The sequence below is a fragment of the Hibiscus syriacus genome, unplaced genomic scaffold (genome assembly GCF_006381635.1).
Source record: "Hibiscus syriacus cultivar Baekdansim isolate YM2019G1 unplaced genomic scaffold, ASM638163v2 tig00013680_pilon, whole genome shotgun sequence".
NCBI classification, from domain to species: Eukaryota; Viridiplantae; Streptophyta; class Magnoliopsida; order Malvales; family Malvaceae; genus Hibiscus; species Hibiscus syriacus.
In genome coordinates, this window is record NW_024062306.1 from 9,457 (window position 1) to 29,284 (window position 19,828).

The following is a 19,828-nucleotide window of genomic DNA, read 5'->3' on the forward strand; positions in this document are numbered from 1 at the left end:
GATTATATGAATATGTGAAATGTGAAAATGTTATATGTGAATACATGCCTATGTGATAAGCTATGTGAAATGTTATAAAAGGTAAAGCCCATAAGTATGTGATATGAGAGCTAATGGTATAATTGGCATGCCAAGAGTCGTGGGTTCTACGCGGTCCTTCGGGACAATCTACGTGGTCCTTCGGGACATTTCTACGCGGTCCTACGGGATAATACTATGTGGTCTTTCAAGATATTTCTATGTGGCACTTCGGTGTAATTTCTATGTAACACTTCGGTGCAATTTATACGAGCTGTGATGACATCATTTGTGTATAACCTCAATGCACTCACATACCTTAAGTTCTCAATTATGTACCATGTGCTATTAAAAGAAAAGATATAATGAACTGTGATAATGATAATTATAGTGACAATGATAATGATAATGATGTTGATAATGATATTGATGATGATGATGATCATAATGATGATGATGTTGATGTTGGTGATGATATATATATATATATATGTACTTATACTTTTGTTATATGATGTGTTTTATAGTTTCTTTACATGATTGTATGAAATGCTTAGAATATAATTAAGCTATGAGATGTTTTATTTTACATTTTATATGCCTCACTAAGTCAATAACTTAGCATGTGAGTGTTTCACACGTAGGTACAAAGAAGCAAGTAGATTAAAGCTAAGCAAGTCAAGACAACATACTCTACTTGAAAATCAGATCAGAAATAATTTGAACAGTATGTATTTTGTTATATTAAGTTTAGATGGCATGTAATTAAATGTTTAAATCGTATATGCTCTGATCGGTTTTGTAAAACCATGTGATTGTATTTAATGTAAATTATTCAATTTATTTTAATTTTAATTTTAAATTTTCAACCATCTTATAAAAGTAAATGATTTGAAAAGTCAATGTGACACCTCGGATTCGTATCATGGTCGGATACGGGTTGGGGGTGTTACAGTTCTTGGTTCTCTTAGTTTCTTTTTGGGTATTGAAGTATGTTATGATTCTAATGGATTAGTATTGAGTCAAGAAAAGTCATGTGTGACTTGTTGCAGAGGTATGGTTTTGATGATGCAAAAGGACTTCCAACTCATATGGTTTCTACGTGTAAGTTGTCATCCCGTGATGGTGATTCCTTAACCAATGTTGCTGAGTATTAATGTAACATCCCAAAATCAGGGCTAGTGACTAAAATGTAAGTTTTGAAACTTTAAGGTATAATTTTAAAATTTTGAAAAGTTTAGGGACTGAATTGGGGATATTTTATGAATGATGATTTAGTAAATATGGAATGAGGTAAGGGTAAATTGGTCTTTTCAAAGGAAAGAATTTTTTATTATTCCTTTATAAATGATATTACCACGTGAAAATGAGAGAAAAAGAGAAAAGAGAAGTCTATAAACTTTGCTTCTTCTTCCTCCTCTTCACCGTGAGCTTATTTTAAAGGTGAGAATGCTTTCAGTTGGTTAATTTTTGTAAGTTTTGAGTTGGTTTTATTCTTGGGATGTTAAGAAAGCTTAAGAGAAACTTAGGGTGGCTTAACACTAATAGAATTTCAAATTATGGGTGATTGATGAAAAATGGTTTTTAAGTGAATTGTTGAAATAGAGCTTGTTAATAAATTCAGAAGTCATATTTGACTTCTCATCAGTATGAATAAGAGATTAAAGAGGTTAAATGGGATGAATTACAAGGTTGAATAATTGGCAAGATTTTTAGTTTCAATTATTCTAATGAGATATTGAATGTTTAGATGTTTTAAAGTGATATAAGATAGTTTGATAAAGTATATTTGAGTTTTAAGTAATAAGAGGAGTGTAAAATAAGGAGTTTAGATAAGTCTTGATGAATTTTCGGGCTTTAAAAGTGAAATCTAGGCTATGAGTATCGGTACTGCTTCATCCAGTACCGAAACTTCAAGAGTAAAAGTGTAATATTTGGTAAAGGGGTATCGATACTGGTTGAATAGTATCAATACAATAAGTTTGAATTTGACAAAGGTATTCATGAGGTATCAATACCTAGAGGGTAGTATCGATACCATAAGGTCAGTATCGGTACCAATTTTTGAAACAAGGATTTCGAATACAAAATGGGTATCGATACCAGGCTTGGTATCGATACTACTACCATACCTTGAGTACCGATACTACTTCAAATGGAAAATAGAATTAAACATTTCTTTTAACTTAAGAAATTAAGGATCAAATTATAATACTTGGAATGTATGATTGTGTAGATATTGAGCACAAGCAAGTTCCAGAATGACTGAAAAGCTAGAATCAATCAAGAAAGAGAAATCAAGTCATAGAAGTAATTGGGATCAAGTGAGGCTAAGGTGAGTGCATACTAGTGGCATATGGTATTTAATGGAAATAGGACTTGCGATGAGTCTATTTCCTATAGTAGTATGCATGAATTCATGAACATGAGCATGTGTTTGATATGAGTATATGTGTTACATGATTGGTGTGAATACATGTTAATGTGATGAATCTATGAGATATGATATATATATATATATATATAATATATATATATATATATGACAATAGGGATATAAGTAATTGTATGAACATATGATATGTGACCATATATGCTACATGATATATGTGAACATAAGAGAACAAATTATAAACTATATGATATAAGTGATTTCATGAGAAAGTGAAATAAACTATGAGATCATACGAAAATGTTATAAGATCTATGTGACCATATGAGAATATGACATGAGCTATGTGACCATATGAGAATGTGAAATGAGATTATATGCATATGTGATATGAACATGTGAATATGTGATAAACAAAATGATAATGCCCATGTTATGTGTCATGAGAGATAGAGGTATAGTTGGCATGCCAAGAGTCGAGGGTTCTACGTGGTCCTTCGAGACATATATGTAATCCTTTGGAACATATATGCGGTACTTCAGTACACTTATTTGGTCCATTGGAATATGTATATGGTTCTTAAAGAGTTGTCATTTGGGACATATGTATAGGTCCTTCGGGACATAGATAAGGTCCTTCGGGACAAATTTCACATGCCACTCAGTGGATCTTTATACGAGCTGTGGTGACAGCATTTGTGTACAATCTCTATGTACTCACATATCTTTAGTTCTCACATGTGTACATGGGCTAATAAAGAGATAACAATAAACACATTATATATACTTTGTGCTATGAAACATGTGAAATCATATGTGTGTTATATGTTATACTGAAATAATAGGTACAAGATCATATGTTAAAAAGGATTAATGATATTATATGATAATGATAAGAATGTGGATGATGATATATGTAGAGGTGAATAATTGTTGCATGACAAAATATATGATTTTTGTATGACATGATAATATAGATTATACATGCATTGTTAGGACTTAAAGTTCATATTGTATGTTTTACTATGTCTCACTAAGTCACAGACTTAGCATGTGTATGTTTCATACGTAGGTTCCGACATGAAAAAAATGAGTGAAGATAGGCGATCCAGGTCAGCTCCTCCTTTCCACATATCATATCAGAAACATATTTGAATATATGTATTTTGTTATATAGAATGTAGTTGGCATGTAGTTAAAAGATTCAAATTGTATAAGCTCTGATAAGTTTTGTAAACTCTTTGAATGAATTTGCATAAATTATGCAGATTTATCTAATAAAAGTGGGAACTTTTCATTATTTTGTAAAAGTGTTTTGAAAAGTCAATGTGACACTTCATATTCGTATCCGGATCATATACGAGTTGAGGGTGTTACAATTGAAGTATAGTGGGTGCTCTTCAATATGTTGTAGTGACTCTTCCTGGCAGTGCTTACTCAGTAAATAGAGTTTGTCAATTCATACAAACACCGCTTGACATACATTTTCAGGCTGTCAAAAGGATTTTATGTTATCTTTAAGGAACAACTAATTACGGATTACATTTCACTTCATCGTCAAGGTTATCTTTAGCTGGGTTTGCTGATGCTACTTGGGCCTCTGATGTCAATGATATGCGATCAACCTTGGGATATAGTCTTTAATTTTGGAGGCAATCTTATTTCTTGGAGCTCTCGTAAGCAGCAAGTTATTGCACGTTCTACTACCGAGGCAGAGTATCAGAGTGTTGCCTCGGCTGCTGCTGATTTGGTGTGGGTTATATCTTTGCTCAAAGAGCTTCATATGAATGTGCATGGCCGAGAAACCTTGTGGTGTGATAATAGTAGTGGTGTAGTTGTTTGTGCTAATCATGTGCTTCACTCAAAGTTGAAGCATGTTGAGTTTGATCTGTTTTTGGTCCGTGAGATGGTTGTTGCTAGTAAGTTGTAGGTGCATGAAGTTCCAACACATGAACAAGTTGTTGATGTCCTGACTAAGCCACTCTCGGCACCTATGTTTGTGAAACATCGTCAAAAAATTATGGTCATGCAGCTACTGTATAGAACTTTGGAAAAGCATGAAGAATGTTGATGTCTCAAGATGCTGTATAGAAGTTTGGAAAGGATGGAGAATGTTGAGAGTATGTGAGAATGCATAGAATGTTGATGAATGTAATATGTTTCTGTTATGTAAACGGTTATGGGGTTATGAGTTTTTTAGGCTTTTCTGTTATGTAGTTTTCTGTTATGCATTATGTTTTAATTAGGTTGTTGTACACTATGCAGTTATAAGTAGGCTTGGCTTGTAAAGACTTGGTATGTATTTTATCAAAAACAAGGTTCAGAGAGCCTCTTCTCTCTTATCTTCTCTATTCTTCATTCATTAAGCTTAGGGGTAGAATCTTATCAGACATTACTCTATGAACTTAAAATAAACGTTAGGTATAACTTTAAAAGAAAATAGAGTTTAAGTACCAAAATAAAAATAATAATTTAGATACTAAACATATAGTTTATCCTATTATGATCAATATGTATGTTGAGTGTTGGTGCTATTGAATGTTGGTGCTATAAAGTATGTAAAATAAATAGTGAAAATTGGCTAAATTTCGCCATCATATACAACATATGACTGTTAAAGCTTACATTATCAGCAGTAAAAACAGTTAATTAACGGACCCATCATTTGCAGCACTTTAAACATTATGTTGGTGTTGGTTTAAGTGTACTTAATTAGAGGAAGAGATAAGAAAAAAAGTACTAAACAAGTGATTAGCTGAGGTTGAAAACTTTTTTAAATACTGAGTCAATCAATCAAATTCAATGCCTTGTATGTCCTTGTTATATCTTCGAAGATGGTCTTTAAAAACCTTTGAATTATTTTTGGAAACCTCCAAATTTTCGACTGAAATTATTATCTCTCCATTAGTCAAGATCTTTAGATAGATCTATCTATCTATCAGAGTCTTCGACTAGAACACATCCTATGAATACAAGTTTCTAGTCAACTAGCATAGATAAAACCTCTTTTGGACCCATATGATATGCCAGAACGAAATCTAAAGTCTAACTATTAGATCTACCTAGTTTATCGATCTACAAATAATTATCATAACCTTACGGCTGACACACACTAAAGATCATTTTATAAATACCCCTCACCACGAATGAGAAAGGGGTTAACACCTTTACAATGGACATTTATCCTTTTCTTTCTTCTTCCCATGGTAACTTATTCTCTTCTTTTAAACACCAACCATCGTTGTTCTTCCACCGATCGTGATTTTCCACTCAACTAAGAAGGGATGAACCTCCTACTATCTATCAACGAATCCAACTTATAATTGTCATAAATGGACCTTATAACATGTAAACTCGAAATCGTGTCCGAAGGTGTTCTCTACAGTTGAGTCGGTAATTGATGCAGCAGTGTCAAAAGAGCCCCGCATGGGTGCTTCACTCCTCCGCTTTTTCTTCCATGACTGTTTTGTCAATGTAATTTCCTTTGTTTTAGGTCATTTTCCTTCTACACACATCATTCAATTTAATAATGGAGTGAACCATGCATGCATAACCTATACGAAATTCCATTCTTGGAATCAACAAGTGCTGATTTATGATCATGAGATGCCATTGGTTACTAATTATGTGTTTGATGTATAATTATGACAGGGTTGTGATGGGTCAATACTCCTGGACGACACTTCTTCTTTCACGGGGGAGAAAATCACAACTCCAAATAATAATTCCCTGAGGATTCGAGGTCGTCGATGCCATTAAGGCTAATGTGGAGAAAGTTTGTGCTGGTGTAGTCTCATGTGCTGACATCTTAGCCATTGTAACTCAGGATTCCGTTGTAAAGCTCGGAGGGCCCAACTGGGAAGTTAAGCTCGGAAGAAGGGACTCAAAGACAACAAGCTTTTCTGCTGCAAATAGTGGTGTCATCCCTCGTCCTACTTCCACACTCGCCCAACTCATCAATAGATTCCAAGCACAAGGCCTTTCTACCAAGGACATGGTTGCATTATCCGGTATCATATCCTGCACTATTTTTTTATATGTTCGGACTTTGGAGCTTTACTTTAAATTGGTTCATGGTGTTGTTCCTACAGGGGCTCACACCATTGGGCAGGCGAGGTGTCACTACAGCAAAATAGAGTTTTAGCGGCGTTTTTTAGTCTTATAGTGGCGTTTTTAAGCGTCGCTAAAAGCACTTGCGGCGATTGAAAAAACGCCACAAGAAGCACCGGCCATACCAGCGCCGCTAAAGATAGCGGCGTTTGAGAACAAAAAATGCCGCAATAGGTCAAGATCTATCACGGCGTTTTTAGAACAAACGCCGCAAAGGGTCGATATCTATAGCGGCGTTTTTGAAACAAACGCCGCAAAAGGTCGAGATCTATAGCGGCGTTTTTGGAGACAAACGCCACAATAGGTCAGATCTATAGCGGCTTTTTTGGAACAAATGCCGCAAAAGGTCAGATCTATAACGGCGTTTCTGGAACAAACGCCGCAAAAAGTCAGATCTATAGATGCGTTTTTATACAAACGCCGCGAACTAAAACTACTTTTTCAAATGTTGTTTTCTACTTTTTTTGTTACCCAAATTTAAAATTTTAACATATAGCATTATCAAATAAACTTGACATCCATAACATCAAACTTAAACTTGAAATTCATAACAAAAAACTTGAAATTCATAATAATAAATCAAAAGTTTACATTAATGTAGTTCAACATTGTTAACTAGAATAAACAATAATATGAGCCATAACCACCAAAAAGTATAACAATACTCAAATCCGAAAACCCTTCACAAAATAGCTGCCAATAGAAGATGATGCAAATAGAAGCTTTTTTATATTAGTCCATCTTCCAACACCATAATGAGCAATTCCTTCAACCAACTTAATCACCTCAGCAAGGGTCCACATCTTTTGATGCTTCCTCCTATCACAAGTTGTTCTGGATGTTTTGGTTCTTTTACGCTCTTTTTCTTCAGATTCAGATGCTGAAAGCTCACAATCAGATTCAAACTCCTGGCAATAAAATGCGAAAAATTATCTTAAACTTTTATCAAGCATAACAAAGTTGTAAGGTTCACTAATTCATAGGCCATAACATGCAAAAACGAAAATCGAGGAACAATAATACTATCTCACCTCATGCAAGTTTGATCAAAAGTATCACATCTTTCATGGTCACTTGGATTTTGAATTCTCGCTCGAAGTTTTTATAGAAGCAAACATAATATCATAATATAATCCAAACAAAAGTTCCATAGAGTGTACGACTGCTGAAGTGCTGATATTTGTGTCACTCAAGACTTCTCATTTCTATTGAAGTTCCAACATAGGGATATGGAAATATGTCCACCAAAGAAACTTCAAATATGTAGAAAAGCTCACACTTGAGTCCGTATATCATGGGCTAATATGATATAATAATTAATTTCTATACTAAAATACAACAAAGTAAGTAAATAACCCTACCAACATGTAAACCAATATGTGTTGCCATCGGACACAGAGGATTGTGAAAAATCATTTCCTTACCCCCTAATATTTTTATATGCATTGTGTGAAACATCACCAATCTGCAAGAAGAATTTATCAATATTTGTTTCCTCATTATGCATGAGTTTTTCTACATTTCATGGCAACCATACAACAATCACTGCCAAAATAATGACTAAAACATAAACAAGCTACTGAAGAGAGAGGGAAAAGCGAAAAACATGGTTAGAATGTATGCCTGAACTATATCAGATTTTGGTACTACAACGCTACCACGAACTTCCTACAATTTTCATTTGCAACCTCATCACTCAACTAGTCCAGTTCTAGACACAAAAAAGTAAAGTACACAAGTTTTTGAAGCAGAAAATACCTTGCTGAAGTATCGCTTAAGCAATAACTCCTTCACCATGCCACACATGCCATAGAAATAAAGCAAATTAATCACTAGCTCCAGAAACAATTTTCATAAGATATGTGTCAACAGGTTCTGGAGGGTGACTAGCTCCAGAAAATTAATCACAATAAACAACAAAAGTATATGGGGTTATCTAGGTAAAGTGATAAAACAGAAAACTAAAACACAAAAGAAGTAACACAAGTCAATGACTAAAGTTCAACAATCTAATTCTCAAGAGAAAAAAAACAAGAATTAGCATAACACAAGTATGAGTTTAGCTATCCAGTTTGTGCCTTTGATATAAGCAAACATTTCGTGCCAAGCAACCATGTTGCCGTAAGAACCAGATCAATGTTAGCCTTTACATAAGTGAGACAATATCCAATGTTTCAACAAATATATATATCAATGACCATGTAACTGCAGACATAGGTTAGGGGGAAAATCCTTCTCAAACCACAACATGACGAAAGAAATCCAATCATTTTATCCAGTAGATTAGAAAGAAAACTAAAAATGTTTTCCATTCGACTCATTTTCTACTCCTCTTTCTTTAGTATTTTGCATCGAACTTTTATTTGTAACCACAACATATAGGTTATATGTAAAATAATTCAGTGATGTCACAAAGTATCCAATGAATTCGGTATTTATTCAAGTTTAATAAGTTTGATATCTACTCATGTCACAAATAATTCAGTGATGAAAGAACTTTGAGCTAATAACCAGGTAGCCCAATGTTATCAATGAGTTTGGTATCTGTTCAAGTTTAATAAGTATGTTTGAACACTGAACCAAAAAGGACAATAAAAATAATAGAAGAAAAAGAAGTTAAAGCAAGTTTCATGTTAAAACTCATCAGGAAATGCCATACACTGCAGTTCTTGATTTGTTTGCCCAAGTATATAGAACTCAATGACAACGTCAAATTTAGTCTTAGTTAGAAGGTCTCCAAAGGTAAAAAGAAATATTAATTTTTTAGCGAATAAAGAGAATATAAATGAAAAACTGGGAAACAAAAGGAGTACATAATGAACAACAGAAAAAGGAAGATGAAACTTTATGCACAAGTTTGTTCGTAGAAGAGGACAGAAGAATGAGTTTGTTTGAATTAATGTGTTGTAAAACCAGAAAAAGAAATGAATAATTCACATTTTGTGAAACCAAAGCTTCAACGGTGGGGTAGTTATTCACAAATAGATGAGATAACAAATGAGATAAAGAAAATGAAAGATGAATTAAAAGCTACTAAATAATGGGAGGAGCAGAAAGGTATTCTGAAAAAAATCAGGGATATATAGAGTATTTTGCAGATTCTAAGAGGCAAAAATAGAGATCAATCAAGTTCAAAGAGCAATCAAAAGACTCTAAATTAGGTGAGAGTATCTAATCCAATAATATCAGAGAGTAAGAAACTAGTAATGGTTATTATAATGGATAAAAAAGGTAGGTGTTCTTATCAAAGATGGACAACAGCATGGGTGGCACTAGCCATTGTGCTAATGCTCTAGAACAAAATAATAAGGAGAAGAATTTCCAAAATTTCCCTTTTGGAAATTCTAGAATTGTGATGCCAAGACCAAAGGTGAAATTACAAATCTTTGGTGGAAGTAATCCCACGAGTTAGATTAAAAAATACCAAAAGTACTTCAATCTATTCAGCATTCCAAAAGAAAAGAGATTAGAGATGAATTCAATGTATTTAGCAAAAAGCAAGCATATTATGATCATTTTCGAATTTAGTAAAAAGCAAGCATTTAATTTGAGTTAGCTTTCACAATTATCGTTTTCTAGAACTTAATTCCTTCGATTTTTTCCATGGAGAATATTATGGGAGTACAGGGAAATCAAAATTTATAATAACCAATAACAACTTCTATAAGAGAAACAACAATCGAAGATAAAAGAACAATCTGAAAGTTATTCTTTAAAGGAAAAACAACTAACCATATTGGGGTTTATGCAAACAGTGAACGACAACACTGTGTGAACCTAATTGCATTCCCTTCTATTTCGTAAACCCTAAAAGCTAGCAATGGCTAACTCTGGGTAATCACTCTCCTGAAAGCAATAGAAAAAAGAGATTAACATTGCATACAAATATACTCGAAAGCATGAAACACGAAGAACCCAGATAAGATATGAAAAATTTAAGATAAAACCAAAATGAAAATCAAGTAATCGAGATGTAGCTGGTGATTTTGGACCAAAAAAGCTTCAAAATTACAATCAAATCTAAACATATGAAGTCAACAAAGGATAAAAAATATTTGGGAAGAAATGATGGAACTTTACAGTCAGGGAAATAATAGGAAGAGAAGGCGATGAAGAAATAGATTTGAGAGAAGATATACTTCAAAATTTGAAGAGATACAGAGAGACGATGAAAGAAAAAGAGGAAGAATATATATAAAAAAAAGTACAGAGAGAGAGAGTGGCGTGTCTGAGAGGAGGCTAAAGTGTTTTTTTGAATTTTTAAAAACTTAGTATCACGCTAATTTAGTGGCGTTTTAAGCACAAACGCCGCTAAATACTCGTGCTTTAGTGGCGTTTTAAGCACAAACGTCGCTAAATACTCATACTTTCGTGGCGTTTTTTATATAAGTGCCGCGATGGAGTAATACTTTAGTGGTGTTTGTGCTTAAAACGCCACTAAAGTACGAGTCTTTAGCGGCGTTTATAGAAAAATGCCACTAAATCACGAGTATTTAGCGGCGTTTTTCGCTAAAGTACTACTCTATAGCGGCGTTTGTTTAAAAAACGCCGCTAAAGTATCATTTTGTGGCGTTTGGATTGTAAACGCCGCTATATGTTTAAATTTTGTGGCGTTTACTCTCCAAACGCCGCTACATAACAGTTTTGTTGTAGTGTGTGTGGTCATTAGAAATCGGATATACAACGAAACGAACATCGACAGTTCATTTGCGAAGGCAAGGCAAAGTAACTGCTCGATAGCGAGCGGCTCAGTGGACAACAACCTTGCACCCTTAGATGTGGAAACCCCAAATTCTTTTGATTTGAAATACTTCAAGAACCTCTTGAACAACAAGGGTCTGCTCCACTCGGATCAGATACTCTTAAATGGCGGATCCACCGATTCGTTGGTTAAAACATACAGTAAGAACGTGAAGGCATTTTATTCGGACTTTGTTACCGCAATGATGAAGATGGGAGATATAACGCTGCTCACCGGATCAAATGGTGAAATCAGGAAGAATTGCAGGAGGCCTAATTAGTTATCTATACCGTAATGTTGAAAGCCAAGCTTGATTTAATATTCAATCTCTGTGGCATAATATACATGGATAGAAATTGTGTAGAAGTCTTATGGATTATTGAGAAAGTTCATGAAGCATTATGATAAGATAAAATAATAAAAAGATAATATAAAATAAAATAATATACGAAATTGTGAGTTAAATAAGTTTAATAAAGTCGTGAGAGTTTGTGTAAACTAGCAGCTACTAGTATATTGTAAAAATATTTACACTTCTATTTTGTGTGGTAGTAATTATACTAATATTTGTTAGTTATAAACTCATATTGTGTGTTCATTATATGTTTTTAACAAATGGTATGAGAGTTTACTTCAATTCTACGTTATTAAAAAATAATAATTATGATTTAATTAAAAATTACGAAATTGGAAAAACAAATTATGTTAATTGATGTATTCAAATAAATGTCATACTTGATCTATAAGATTGTTGAGATTTCATCGAAGAAAGATACGTCAAGCTTGAAAATATATCAGTAGAAGTAGTTTTAATTAGTGAAGATAAAAGGACAATGAAGGAAGATCATAAAAAAATAAGAAGAAGCTTTTTTTTTTTTTCCGAAGAGTAGATGAATATATCTTTTAAAAAATTTGGATGCGAAAACCGCAAAACAAGTCTTCAAAACGTAGAAAAAGCTAAAACAATTATATCTACATCCACTTAGAACAATGTTTGAGATTTTGAAAACGAAAAGTTTAGAAATAATCAATGAGTACGTTAGTTGTGTGAAAGTTATAGTAAATAAAATGAAATGAAACCGAAAAATTCGTGATGAAGTCAAAATGATGAAAAATATGTTACAGTCGTTAACATGAAGATTTTACCATGTAGTTGTAGTTATTGAGGAATCAAACGATTTCTTTTATATATAGTTAAAAGTAAGTTGAACGTCAACAAAGGTGAAGTCAACAATAACTACAAACGAGACAGAAAAATTTAAGGTGGATATCATGGAAGATACAAAACTAGATGAGAAACACATGGATATGACAATCAATCACATGGAAGACTCCAAACAAGTGAAAACTATCAGACACCTATCTATGGACAAGGTTTTAGAGGCAAAGACGAATTTCAATAAGAAAATTAATCTTAAGTACATTGTTATAATTGCAACAAATAAAGTCATTATAGTTAAAAGTGTAGATCATGTCTTAAGTATGAAGTCATGCAACAACAATTGAAGAAAATGTAAAGAAAATTAAAAATTCAAGGAAAATATTTGATATTTTGAACATTGAGTCGGTTCACGTGTATGGTCAAAAGGAGTTATTTATGGAGTTAAATAAAATAATTAATGGTCGAGTATATTCTAGGATGACTTGTACGTAGAAGTTAAAGACAAGTGAAAATTATATGATTACTCAAATGAATGGAGAAAGGAAATGTATATCAAATGTTTATTATGTACCATTTTTGAAAGACAACGTCATCAATCTTTGATAACTTTAAAAAGTGATATAAAATTTATATAGAAAAAAAACAAAAATAGAGAATTAATTACTCAAGTTGATATGATGCGAAATTATCTCTTTGTTATTGACTTCGAATATATAAATTAAAAGATATAGTTTGAAAGAAAATCTCTTACACATGAAACATCTGCCATCTTAAAAAAATTTCATCTAAAATCATTCCCACAAATATACGAGTATCGAAAATCTACCTCTATTGTTACAATCATATATCCCATCATCTCTAAAGCTGAAATCTTATATCTTCTGTCAATATGTCATGACGTCGAGATACATTTATTGAACTTTCATAGTTGAGATGTCTTCTTCATAACCGATTGCCTTGGGCTGTCTCCATATTAACCGACTAAATGAGCTCAGATGTCTTTGCTATCTAAAGAAAATGAATATGCCTCCACCTCTAGACACCGTTGAGTTACTTTCGTCGAGATCGAAAAGCCTTCACCCCAAGCTTACGACTTATATAAACCATTCAAGAGGTTGGAGAGCCCCTGCTCTAAAAATAGGAGTGATTCCGTTGCGTTTTAACTAGTGTTGAGGTGTCCTTTGTCCTAGCGAGAGATATCACGACTCTTTTGTTTCTACCAAGATAAGATGTCTCAATTATACTAGCTTAATATAAAAAAGTTGAAGTTGCCTTCACTACACCTGTTATGTATTTTCATAGATTGAGTTGCTATATCTAAACCGATCGAAATAAGAAGCTTTTGGGTCATGACACAAGGCCCAACATGTGGACCTAAGTGAGTTGATCTTATATTAAGTTGTTCTATGCTTTTGGATATTGGTGAAGGGAATCGAGCCTTTTTAGCATGATTGCCATCGAGTCTAGGGCCTAAAGAACACATTTATAATAATAATTATTATCATTTAAATTTAAAATGGTTGATAATTCCACCTTTGGCCTAAAGAAGTCGATACCGAAATTTGGTGAAGTCCGAATAGTGTTGCTGCTAAAGCAGTTGACTTTACAAACAACGCAACACAAACACAACTCCAGAAAAACAAACTGAGCAGAAATGAACTCAACGCAGCTTCCACAGACGCGTGGGCGCGTGTTATCCCCATCCGAGATGACCAAATCCCGACCCGGCGCAGGAGATCTTGAATTCTTTAATCCAAATTTACCACTATCACCATCAGACTTCACTCCAGCTCCGGGATCAGGCCGGTCCGGTTATTTTCTCCTTTCCCCCCTGTTAATTTCAGTTTTGCGGTTCCAAATTTTTAATTAAGTAATTTATTAAAAATGAATTTGATTGGAGCAGAGAAAGCGAAGAAAGATGCGATTAGGAAGGCGGGGAGAGTGTCGGATTTGTTGGTGGAGGTCGTGAATGGCGGTGTGCAAGAGCCGTTTATAAACGAGAAGCGAATCGAGGCGAAAGTTCGTGCTTTGGCTTCAACCATTGCTTGTTTCATGAAGCAGACCGATCAATGGCTTGCTGCTTCTCACGACATTAACACTGCTGTTAAGGTTTTTTTAGCCTTTTTTTTAATCGCACTCGTCCTTCACTCTTTTTACTTAATTACGACTGGTTTCTAGGAAATTGGAGACTTCGAGAACTGGATGAAGAGCATGGATTTTGATTGTAAGAGTATCAACGCGGCAATTCGCAACATCCATCAAAGATGACATAAGAATACGAGTACGCGATTTTATTAATTCCTTACATTTCTTTTTCAAGTTAGCCTCAATCAAATCATAATGTACCCTCGCTACTACTACTGTTTGTTTCTGGGAATTAAATGGGATTCTGGTATTTACTTAGAGTACATTTGACGATGAAAGTTGAGCTTGGAAGTTAGAAGGAACCATAGATCATAAACGGTTTGATGCTGGTTCTCTTGGGGTATATGAGCATGGCTTAATATGTCTATGTGATTGCTTTGCAAAAAAAAAATGTTACTTCTATGTAATTCTGGGGTTCTCCGTTCTCACATCCTATTTGGGAATGTGTTTTTTAACGTCTGGAGCATCTTCCACAAGCGGGAAGAGCTTTTTTTCTCTTCTTTTCTTTGGATTATGTTAATTTATTCATGATGTTTTAGTAAAAGACTGGTACAGTAACATACTCTCCGCGTGCGTTTGGTTCACGTAATGTAAGATTACCGATCAGAGTAAAAGATTATCAGGGAATATGATTACTAGGAATGTTATATTTTGTGTTTGGTTGATTTAGCGGGAATGTAAGATTACCGTATTTGGTTAAATGAATAAAAGATTATTGGAATGTATATTTAACTAAATTATCCTTATTATATATTTGTTTTTTAACAAGTTGGAAAATATTTATATATATTTTCTTTATAAAATTTAAATTCATAAAATTTATATAATTTTTTTTACAAAATTGAAAATATAAAAAAGTTTAATGAAAGGGTAAAAATTTTATTTTAACCCCTGAACTTTATATAAAATTTTAATTATAGATTTTTTTTGTAAATCTAAAATAGTTTAAGGATAAATTTGTAATTTAACATTCGTATAATTTTTATTATTCAATGAAAGAATAAGAATATTTAAAAAAATTAAGGGTATTTTAGTCTAAAATGTCGGTAATCTAACAATACTTAAGGAAAAGGAGGTAATGACATTCCCGATAATATACCCAAAAAATCCACTATTGATCATGTAAAATTACTGTGAATGACATTCCCGGTCAACCAAACGGAGAAATGTGGATTCCATTCCCATGTGAATCTAACATTCCCCCAACCAAACACACCCTCAGGGTGACCTCAACCATACATGTAAAGTTACATAATAAATGGCTTGTGTTGGATAATCTTGGAAATTGCTACATCTTCTACTTGGACTTAGGGGCTGTTTGTTTACTTCAAAATGATTAAGCGTTGAATGATTCAAATGTTGAATGATTCAGAAGTTCTGTATGAATTAGCTCTGAATGTGACATGCTGTTTGATAATGGCTCTGAATCATTCAGAATGTACTTCTGTGCTGAATTATTCATCACTGTTTTGCTGAATCAGTCAGCACTGAATCATTCAAAGGTGAGAAACAAACAATCTGAATGCTGAATTCAATGTGAAATAATTATTGCTACATAATATCAATAACCTCGTACCTCTCTCTAAGATTAAAATAAATTACATATTTTGAGCACTTTGTTTATATTTATAGCTAAAGAATTGCTTGTTTTACTATCTTGAAGAAAATGAAGGATATTGCACCTACTATACGGATTGTGAAAATTGATCTCCATCCTTACTTCTCCTTTTATCATGGGTCATTTGCTAACTTTGCAGGCAGGCAGGCTCCAATTGAAGTCCATGCTTCTTCTGACAAGCTTTGCTTTCTTACTGAGAGTCCTCCGATTTCACTTGTTCGTTTGATAACAAAGAAAACTATACCATTAGATATTTCTCGAACTCCAGTGCTTGGTCCATTGGTGGTGGGTGTTCCCCCCTAAGATTAAGTCGCAGGAACAGTTTGCTTGTGGTATGTGCGTGTGGCAGTGATTTGCTCCAGCCAAGGTGGTGAGATGTAAAAAAGATCTCTAATGTTCATGTACCTTGCATCCAATTTCTCCTTGTTGGAAAATCAATGTGACAACCAACTATTTGCTTCCTATATGCAAATGACAGCGACAGTGGATCATTTTCTTTTTCAGAAGCTAGCAAAGTTCTTTAGGCATATATATACAAATATAATAGCAGATAATGATTAATTGTCTCATACTATTTGATTTGCATTAACTAATGATTTGGAAGTAATTATCACTTTGGGTGTCGGAGGGTGAGTGTGTGATCAAAATGGCCAATGTTTAGGAATTCATAAATATAATAAATTAACTACTGCTGACTAAATTTGAAGTTGATTGATATTGTTATACCGTAATAACCAAGAGGGTGTAGTTTCAACGTGCAATTTCTTCATCTAAGACTTTAAGGGACAAATAGTACCACTTAAGGACAAGAATCACACGTGTCACGAAATCATCATATTGAGCTTCTTATTATATATAAAAAGAGGATTATCTTTTGGGGGAAATGCCCTTCTCCTCATCCAGTACAAATAATGAGCGTCAAGGAAAACATAGATAAAGCAAGAAAAAAGAAACAATCAAGATCAAACATCTTTATACTAATCCTACTACTCTTCTTTCTCCTTTCCACTTCATAATATAAAAGGCCTCTTCAAAAATGAACTTCCTAAACAAAAAGGTTCTACATTTCAAGCAAATACTCAAAACACGAAGTTTTCTTCCTCTGCTCCGACTGATGGTGTTCCATCTCCCATTTCTTGGGCAGCTGTCGCCACTGAATCACTTATGTCAAGCAGATATTGCAAACGTGACAACTTTTCAGGATCCGGACTACTTTTTGCATATACACCAAAAAGATCAGCTACTTCCTCTGGAACCTCCCATGATAACGGCTCGGAAGTCACTGAGGAAACCTACAAAACAAGCAACAAAGAACCTTAGAATCTAGCCTCTAGGCACTAATTGACCTTGTTACAAATACAAGTATGTTAACAAAAACTATTGCACATGAAACCAATATTCAATGTTCCTTTCCACTCCCTCTCGGTTTCTCTGCCATAATAGTGCCACAGCTTGAATAAGTGAATTGGACAATCTAGTTCGTGCAAGTTCATGAACAACCCCTTTTGCCTTCTGAGGATTAACCTTGAGATCTACTGGGATTTTCTCAGACTTCTTCCTCGTTGAACTCTCCAGTGCCTGATGAGAAAATCTCAGCTACAGTTTTCTTGAAGAGGTTTTCTCGCAAGCTCTCTGAGATCATGTTGTCTAAATCAACACCTGATTCCTTAAGTTCCCTTATGTGCGATGTTGAGTCTCCCTTGACCAATAGATGTTTCGATGGCAGCTGCCATTTTGGTAGTTGTTATGCTCTTTATTATTTTTTGTGCAAATTGTCCAGGCAAGCCAACACTCTTCTGCAGCTCATTAAGCTGCTCAATCCTAGCCTTTGTTAACTGTCCATCAGCTAAAATCACCTCAGCTTGTTGCCTAAAGGCCTGCTCTGCCAGACTACGATGGACTTCCACTGTCTCCTCACTCGTCAACCCAAGGATCCCACCAAGCTGGTTTAGTAGAGCATACTCCGAATCATACTTCTTTGTGGTTATTTGAGCACCAAAAGGAATCCTGGTGACCTCTCTTGTCAGACAATATAGCAAGTATGTCTTGTAGAGATCCATCTGGTCTGTTTCAGAGAGGTCATCTTTGAGTGTTATCTCTGTTTGGCCAGGCTTGCCCAACTTTTCCGGAAGTTCCTTGTTAGGTTTTATTTTCCCAAGAGTCTGAAAGGATTCCCATTCATCCTCATCATCATCTTGTTTTTCTTCCTCTTTAACAGGTTCTTCTGGTGGAGCATCAGAAGATTCCCCTTTGATGTCTGCCACCAATTCTGTGACAACCAAGGTGTTAAAGGCAATCATCTTCTTAAGTTCTTTTGTGGACTCTGTACGATTATCAGCTGATCGAGACAGTTTCGCATAGTTCAAGAAAAACTTACGGACCTGGGCACATATATGATGATTTCAATCAGAGAGATGTTAAACCTAAAGCTGAAATTTAACAAAATGAAAATAACCATTGACGCAAAATAATCAGTGTGTACTCACAGCCTTGCTGGCAATTGACATAGTTGCTTCTCTAGTTAATCGCAAACTATGTGCAGCTTTCCTCACAGCGTTCTTGACATCAGCATCATAGCCATCAACACCAGAAGAAATAGCATCTGTCACAGCCTGAAGCATAATTTATAATTAAAAGAAGAAAAGGAAGGTCAGCAAAAAGACACACCTAACAGTATGTTTTGGTTCCAATAATCCACGTGAGATTTTTAATTGTTCCCAGTTTTCCATATCAACATGACAATCACAAAGACTTCAAACATTTAACTGGTGCATAATAGTTACAGATGTGCTGATGCCACCAATAGTTCCAGTTTTTATCCAACCTCCAGAACTAATGATACAGTTCAGCTGATATGATGCTAGTGCAATATTAAGTCTGAGCATGTATTTATTCCAATTTCAAGGGTAGAACATACAGCAAAGAAATAACCGTTCAGTCCAAATTCTGAGAAATCTAGTATTATCATAATGAACATCTAGGCCGAGGAGACACAACTTTACCTTCTCAAACAAGCTGCCACAGATATCTGAGTGAGCTGCATCAACAGTTTGCTGAGGAATACAGAGCATGACTCGCACCTTCAGCAGTGCAGCAAGATCACTATCATCCAGCTCCCCATCAGCTACAACATTTTTGAAGCTTTTTCCGGTAGATTTCTTGAAACAAAATAGACATTTCAGATACTCCAAATAATATGCTAATGTTGGAAACAGAAACATGATACCCTAATAGGGAGGACAAAAAGTCTCGGCTTTTCCTTTTTCCCAACCCCGCTTCTAATACCTTCATGGATCTCACTAGCCTTTTCAGGGTCAAAGTGCAATTCTGCACAAAGATTTTGGAGCCATCTCTAGGTCACTACTCTGAAAAGCCTGTGAAAGTCGTTTCTGATATACTTTCGAAGTGACATCAAGTATGATAGCTTCTGCTTCTTTATTACCCAAACCAAGTATGTTCCTCAGTTGGTTCAATGCAGTGAGCTAAAGATTGAACACAGACAACAAACGAAACAAGCATTAGACAACTAAAAGACAATGTGCAGACAAATTACAAAGATAATGCACCAAAACCTAGTAAACCAAGACAAAGAAAGACTCTTATCAGCCAGTATATGCACTAGCAAGTTTAAAGTTTTCATGC

General features: G+C 34.4%; 3 pseudogenes; 2 read left to right on the forward strand and 1 right to left on the reverse strand.

Annotated features, from left to right (window-relative positions):
* Positions 1 to 4,019: 4,019 nt before the first annotated feature.
* On the forward strand, positions 4,020 to 11,541 carry LOC120206339 (annotated as a pseudogene).
* A 2,461-nt stretch (positions 11,542 to 14,002) lies between these two features.
* LOC120206301 lies at positions 14,003 to 16,647 on the forward strand (annotated as a pseudogene).
* Positions 16,648 to 17,265: 618 nt separating this feature from the next.
* Positions 17,266 to 19,477, reverse strand: LOC120206281 (annotated as a pseudogene).
* Between the last annotated feature and the right edge of the window lie 351 nt (positions 19,478 to 19,828).